Below are 7793 nucleotides of genomic sequence, written 5' to 3' on the forward strand. Positions count from 1 at the left end.
TTGCACTGTTCCACTCTCATGCCTTAATGTCAGCACAAAGCTGACCAAGTCTGATTCATGTTTCTTTTTGTATTGTTAGATTTCCTTCCTTTGCTTGGTTTTGACCAAGGGCGTGTGGGATTTAAATCCCCAAATCCAGTATCTCATGACTGTAACAAGGTATCCATCCCACACTTTGGAGTCTCAGACTTGTAGCCTTTAACCTTGATACTTGATAGAATCCTTCTGGTGAGGAGAAGCGGGGTGAGAGGAGGCAGTATGTCCATGGAGGTCCCCAAGGCAGACTCCACGGAGGAGTAGAAGGCAATGGAAGATAAAGTGACTAGTCCAGAGAAAGCTGAGGAAGCAAAATTAAAAACAAGGCATCCTCATCTGGGACAAAAGCCTGGAGGACAAAAGCCAAGGAAACAATTGCAGAAAGGACAAAAATATTCTGATACCGGGGATTACAACCTGGCTGAAGCAGATCTAAAGAGCAAGCAGCTTCCTACTGCAGCTCTGCCTAAGACAAGTCACTGGGGACCACATTCCCACTCCACAGGACCTTCTGCAACGGAAACCATCCCTTGTTGCCAGCAAGCTGAACTGCATGAATCTTCCAATTCTCAGTATTTCTCCTTGTTACTTCTCTGCTTTTTATATGCTTTCATTCACTAAGTCATTTGGGAATGACAGCTTTGCAGGTAGTGGTAGTGTGTGGTGCTATTGTAAGGGAATATACGTGTGTAGAGTTTTAGATTAGTTTAACAGTGCACTGATAAAGAGAACATGTTAGAGCAACATGAAGTAATCCACTTGCAAATAATTGTATATATTACCTAACTCCTAGTGTAGGACTGGTTCAACAAGTAACAAGCAAGTTTTACAATCGTAATGTTTTGGCTTTCTTTAATTCATCTTAATTTAGCTTTGTATGTTATTCTTACTTAAAATAACCACAAGGGCACCTGGGTGGTTCAGTAGGTTAAGCCTCTGACTTCATCTCAGGTTTATGATCTCACAGCTCCTGAGTTTGAGCCCTGTGTTGGGCTCTGTGCTGATGGCTCAGAGCCTGGAGCCTCCTTCAGATTCTGTGTCTCCCTCTCTCTCTGCCCCTCCCTTGCTCATTCTCTCTCTCTCTTTCTGTCTTTCTCTCTCTCTCTCTCACTCTTTCTCAAAATATAAACATTTAAAAAAATCCAAAAATCAAATAACTTCTATTGTTTTAATTTCTTTTGCATTTTCCTTTAGGATTTGTAAAACAAGTTTAAGACCACAAGTTGGAAGCAAAGTCACATTCTACAAACAAAAATAGATGAAGCTCTGAAAGATTTGTATCTCTGTGCTTGAACTTAAATGGCCTTAAACCTGTTTCAGCTCTAACAATAGAATTTTACTTGGGCAATAATATTTGCCCATTCTGGTGTAACTTGTGTGACTCTAGTGCTTAACAGCTGCTGTTCTTATTCAGTTCTCTAGTGTTAGAATATCTTTTGTTGAAGAGATGACTAAAATACGTACGTGCATCTCCTGTTGAATTCACTTGTGTATAATTTTTGTAAATACAATAGTTTTGGATGCACACACACAAAGAATCCTTTCGATGATTCAATTTCTTTGTATTTTATTTTCATGTAAGATTTATCCTCCTAACAAATGTAAGAACAGCTCATGTAAGATTTATCCTCCTAACAAAATTTTTTTGTAATTTTTTTTATGTTTAATTTTGAGAGAGACACACATACAGAGTGTGAGCAAGGGAGGGACAGAGAGAGACAGGGAGACACAGAATCTGAAGAATATTTCAGCAGCCAAAGTCAGACACTTAGCCAACTGAGTCACCCAGGAGCCCCTACCTTCCTACCAAATTTTTAAATGTTGATATACTATTGTTGACTATAGGTACAGTGTTATACCATAGTTCTCTAGAACTTACTCATTTCTTTAAGTTTCATTTATTTACTTATTTTGAGAGAGAGAGAGAAAGAGAAAGAGAGTGAGTAGAGGAGAGCAGAAAGAGAAAGAGAGAGAGAATCCCAAGCAGGTTCCATGCTATTAGCACAGAACCTGACATGGGGCTTGATCTCACAACCCTGGGATCATGACTCAAGCCTAAATCAAGAGTAAGATGCTCAACTGACTCACCCCTCCAGGTGCTTCATCATCTTTCTTTTTCATAAAAGAAGTTAAATTTGTAAATACTCTAAGGTAACTTGGAAAATGTGTAGTAAAATATAATGAACCCCACAAATAACAGAGGTTTTGCTAAAATGCAAACTGCCAGCAAACTGCAAAATTTGGTATATCCAATGTATTTAACGAATTTGAATGGTAATATTTCTAACAAAACTCAGTTGGAGAACAGCTGATATATCTATGCTCTTGGTGGAAATAAGTGTGGTGTTGTGGCTGCGAAAGGAGAATATGAGTTGATGCATGTTTTCATCACACAAATCTTCTGGTTGGTCCTCCTTATCTCCAACAGGAAAATACACAGGGAACGGTAGATTTTTACAGAAATAGTTAGATGAAGACAGTTTAGAATCTCTGATAGTTATTGAGCTGTTTTTATGTCCCGGGGCAGTTATTTACATAGATTGTGCTTTGTGTCCACACTTAAGGTTCATATGCTGTCTGTCTATGCTTCCCATTGGTCTAGGCTGTTTAAGTTCCAGGCCAAAATGGCAGCATTCTTGTTTGAAAGAGCTCTGAGTCTTCTGTGGATTTTCATTTAATAATAAGTAGCAGGCTGGCCTTCCAATCCCCACCTTTTCATGGGGCCTTGAAGCCTTCACCACTAGTTTTTACTCTGACATTCACATTCTGTCCTGGGTGAGAGTGTGGTCTTTATTATGTTGATGTATGCTCCCTCTAGCCCTAGTTCGTCAAGAGTTTTTATCATGAGTGGATGTTGTACTTCGCTTTTTTTAACAAATGCTTTTTCTGTGTCTATTGAAATAATAGTATGGTTTTTATCCTTTCTCTTGTTAATGTGATGTGTCACATTGATTGATTTGCAAGTATTGAGCCACACATGCATCCCTGGATAGCATCCCACTTGATGGTGGTGAGTGATTTTTTTTCTTTTAAGTCCTATTGGATTCAGAGGCACCTGGGGGCTCAGTTGGTTGAGCATCTGACTCTTGATTTTGTAGGGCTCGAGCGCTGACAGCACAGAGTGTGCTTGGGATTCTTGCTCTCCCTCTTTCTCTGCCCCGACCCCCTTCCCCACCTTCCCTCCACCCCTTGTGTGCACATACTCTCTCTCTCAAAATTAATAAATAAAGAAGTACTGGTGGATTCAGTTTGTTAACATTTTTTTTTTGATGATTTTTGCATCTATGTTCATGAGAGATGTTGGGCTGCAGTTTTCTTTTTTTGTAATGTCTTTTGGTATCAGAGTAATGCTGGTCACATAGAATGAATTTGGAAGCTTTTCTTTGTCTTCTGCTTTTTGGAATAGTTTGAGAAGGATAGGTATTAACTCTTCTTTAAATGTTTGATAGTATTCACCTGTGAAGCCATCTGGTCCTGGGCTTTTGTTTGTTGGAAGTTTTTTGGTCTTCTTTATTGGGAGTTTTTTCTTTTTTTTTTTTTTTAAGAAAATTTTTGGGGCATCTGAGTGGCTCATTCAGTTAGTTAAGCATCTGACTCTTGATTCTGGCTCAGGTCATGATCTGGCTGTAGGTGAGTTCGAGCCCCCACATCAGGCTCTGCACTGACAGCAGGGAGCCTGCTTGGGATTCTCTCTCTGCCCCTCCCCTGCTCATGCACTCTTTTTCTCTCTCTCTCTCAAAGTAAATAAATAAATATTTGAATTCTTTTTTTAAAAAGCCAAAACAGAGAATCAGATGGTTAATCAACTGAGCCACCCAGGCACCCCTGCTGGGAGTTTTTGATTACTGATTACTCATTGCTAGTAATTAGTCTGTTCAAATTTTCTATTTCTTTCTGGTTCAGTTTTGGAAGATTAGATATTTCTAGGAATTTATTCATTACTTCTAAGTTGTCCAATTTGTTGGCGTATAATTTTTCATAATAGTCTCATAATCTTTTCTATTTCTGTGCAGTCCATTGTTATTTCTTCTTTCATTTCTGATTTTATTTCTTTGAGTCTTCTCTTTTTTACCTTACTTAGTTGAAGGGTTTGTCAGTTTTGTTTATCTTTTCAAAATATCTACTCTTGATTTTGTTGATTTTTTTCCCTATTTCTAGTTTTTATTTATTTCTGCTCTAATTTTTGCTGTTTCTAGACTTTTGCTAAATTTGGGCTTAGTTTGTTTTTTCTCTTTTTCCTGCTCTTTAAGGTATGAATTAGGTGATTTATTTTAGACCTTTTTTTAAAATATAGCCATTTATTGCTATCAGCTTCTGTCTCAGTACTGCTTTTTGCTGCATTCCTTAAGTTTTGTTAGATAGAGTTTTTATTTTTGTTTGTCTTAAGGTATTTTTAAATTTCTTTTTTGACTTATTCTTTGACACAGTGGTTGTTAAAGAGTGTGTTTATCTTCCACATATTTGCGAATTTTCCAATTTTTCTTTTGCTGTTGATTTCCAGTTTTATTCTCTTGTGATTAGAAAAAATACTTGGTATGATTTCAGTCTTCTTAATTTGTTAAGACTTGTTTTGTGACTTGACATGTGATCCAATCTGAAGAGAGACTCATGTCCCCTTTAGAAGACTCTGTTTTTTCCTCCTGTTGGGTGAACTGTTCTGTAGGTATCTGTTAGGTCCATTTGGTCTATAGTGTTATTTACTTATAGTGATCTTCTATCTGGATGTTCTGTTCATTATTGAAAGTGGGGTATTAAAGTCTTCCACTTGATTGTATTCCTGTCTATTTCTCCCTTTGATTTTGTCAGTTTGCTTGACATATTTGGGTGCTTTGATGTTGAGTGCATATATATGTTAAATTGTTTCATCTTCCTGGTATATTGACCCTTTCCTCACTGTATAATGTCCTCCTTTGTCTCCTATGACAATTTTTAATTTAAATTCTATTTGTCTGATGTAAGTATAGCCACCTTCATTCCCCAGGAGTCCTGCTGTTCTGTAATAAATTCAATTACCCTGGGACCACTGTGTTAGAGAAGCCAAGTGTAAATGCTCTAATTAACAGTTCCCACTTAGCCTGATTTTCTAGACAGAATACTAGACATGTGTGAAGCCATCTTGGATGCCCCAGACTGCTCCATCTGCCAGATGAATGCCACGTTGTCCTCACGATGCTTCATGGAACAGATTTCTCCAGCTGAGTCATGTTTAAATTCATGACCCATAAATTTGTTTTGTAGTAGTTTGTTACACAGTAATCGCTAGCCAGAACAGAACCACAGACCCCTGTTGTCCCCATTTAGCCTAACTTTTGGGCAAATTAAGCACCATTATTGAGTAATTTATCTTCTTTACTTCTCTTTTTCCTTTGGACGGAACTTTACATATAAAAACATTCTGATCCTGTTGATTAGTGGTAAACATACATATATTTTTACCTAGTTGTGGTATCTTTATGCCTATTATTTTCTTCCCCTTTATACTTTCTCTGATATTTTCATTAACAATAGTTACTGGTCTGTTTTAAGCAGCTATAGCATATTCCAGATGTCTTAGTAGGCTTAACATCCCTTTTTTGTTGGGTTTTGAGAAGTCCCTACTCCCGGAGTTGGGGATTCCACACAGACTGGTCATTTCGTGTTAGTATCCATGTCATTATCTTTTTCCACTTTTCTTGGCTGGGGCATACAGCTTGTAGTTAGGTGAGGCCTTCTCCCTGAGTTTGGCCAATAAAATGTACACTTCCAGCCTGCTCCATAAAAAGTACACATAATAGAGGAAGGCACAGCCAGTCAGTGGGAGGCGCAGAGTGCCCACAACCTGCTGACCTCCCCGGGATGTATGGTGAAGGAGAAATACACTTTTATTTGGTTAATACTTGGAGATTCTAGGGTGCATCTGTCACAGCAGCTGGCATTATTTACCTTAACTAATATGGGTGTTTTAAAAGCCTCTGTTATAATCATGTGCATTAACCCGGCTGATAGAGTGTGACAGTAATTACTACTGACTCCTTCACGTAATTACTACGTTTTGTTTGTTTTATCTTCAGTAAGTTAATTTCAGGGGTCCTACTAGCATCTAGAATTTTGAAAGAATTTCACTGGCTTGTCAAAGCTATAGCTCGATAGTATCTATATGCAAAACAAATTAAAAGCCTTAAATTAAAAACTGTGTCTTAAAAAATAGGGCTGTTCAAGTTACTGTAGAATAGAGATACTAGTGTGTATTCTCTGAAGTCAGTCAAGTGCTTCGACCATTCATTCGTTCATCCGTTCATTCATTTATATAATCAGTGTGTGCTAGACATTGGTAACCCAAAGAAGAAAGAGACAGATTTATTTCTTTTAGCCATGATCTGTATAATCATGAATGTACCTGGGTGACCATGGGCAAACTCTCTTTAGATATTCCATTTGTAAAATGAAGGCAATATTACTGTTATATTCACTTCTAGGATTCTGGTGGCACCTCCATGAGATTAACCATGTAACAGTGCCTGTCATATACTAAATGCTCAATAAATATAATTTTTTTAAAAGCTTACTAACCAATCTTGATAGCTGAGTAATTAAAAACAGATTTCCAAAGAGGGGCACTTAGCTTTAATTCTGCCCCCAAATAAGCAACACCAGAATGTCCCTTGCTGTCATCTTCCTGAGGGCTTTCCTTCAATTGGGGCTACTGAGTCAACAACATTCTCCACAAAAAGAATTTTATGATATTCATAGATACCCATCATTTCTTTTGGTAAATGCCTAATAGTAGAATTTCTGGGTTATGGGATAGCTACATGTATAACTTAATAAGAAACCACCAGCTTTCCAAAGAGCTTATACCATTTTATACCTCCACTAGGAAAGTATGAGAGGTTACTGTTAATCCTCACCAACATGGGGTATTGTCAGTTTTCTTTTCATTTAATTTGGGTGAATTCTGATTTATCCATTTTCCTTGTTTTGCTTATGCTTTGGGTGTCAGAGCTAAGAAATCATTGCCTAATTCAAAGTCATAAATATTTACACCTATTTTTCCTCTTAGGGGTTTTATAGCTTTATCTTTTACATATAAATCTAAATCCGAGGTGCCTGCGTGGCTGTTGGTTAAGCATCTGACTTTTGATTTCAGCTCTGGTCATGATCTCACAGTTTGTGGGTTTCAGTCCTGCACTGGGGCTCCATGCTAATTCTCTCTCTCTCTCTCTCTCTCTCTCTCTCTCTCTCTCTCTCTCTCCCCTCATCTCTCTCTGCCCTTCCCCCACTCATGTTTCCCCCACCCCTCTCTGAAAATAAATAAATAAGCATTTTAAAAAATTATAATCTGTTTGCACTCATAGGTCTAACAGGAGAAGCCTAACAGAGGACCATAGGGAGGGGAAAGGGAAAGAGAGTTGGGGAGCGAGGGACACAAATCATGAGAGACTATTGAATACTGAAAATGAACCAAAGGCTGAAGGGGGAGGGGGAAGGGAAGGGGGGTGCTGGTCATGGAGGGGGACATTTATTGGGAGAAGCACTGGGTGTTATATGGAAACCAATTTGACAATAAACTATTATTTAAAAAAATTATAATCCACTTTTGAGTTAATTTTTGAAGGAAGGGTCCAAATCGCATCTTTTGCATGTGGATATCCAGATGTCCTAGCATCGTTTGTTGAAAAGGCTATTCTCTTCATTGAATTGTCTTGGCCATTTTGTGGAAAAACTATTGACCATGAATGGAATGGGCTTATTTCTGGACTCTCAGTTCTATTCTATTG

General features: G+C 38.0%; 1 pseudogene; it reads left to right on the top strand.

Moving 5' to 3' along the window:
• The first annotated feature begins 210 nt into the window (after nt 1–210).
• Nucleotides 211–1250, top strand: LOC115302303 (annotated as a pseudogene).
• Nucleotides 1251–7793: the final 6543 nt, after the last annotated feature.

This window comes from Suricata suricatta, chromosome 9 (assembly GCF_006229205.1).
Source record: "Suricata suricatta isolate VVHF042 chromosome 9, meerkat_22Aug2017_6uvM2_HiC, whole genome shotgun sequence".
Lineage (NCBI taxonomy): Eukaryota > Metazoa > Chordata > Mammalia > Carnivora > Herpestidae > Suricata > Suricata suricatta.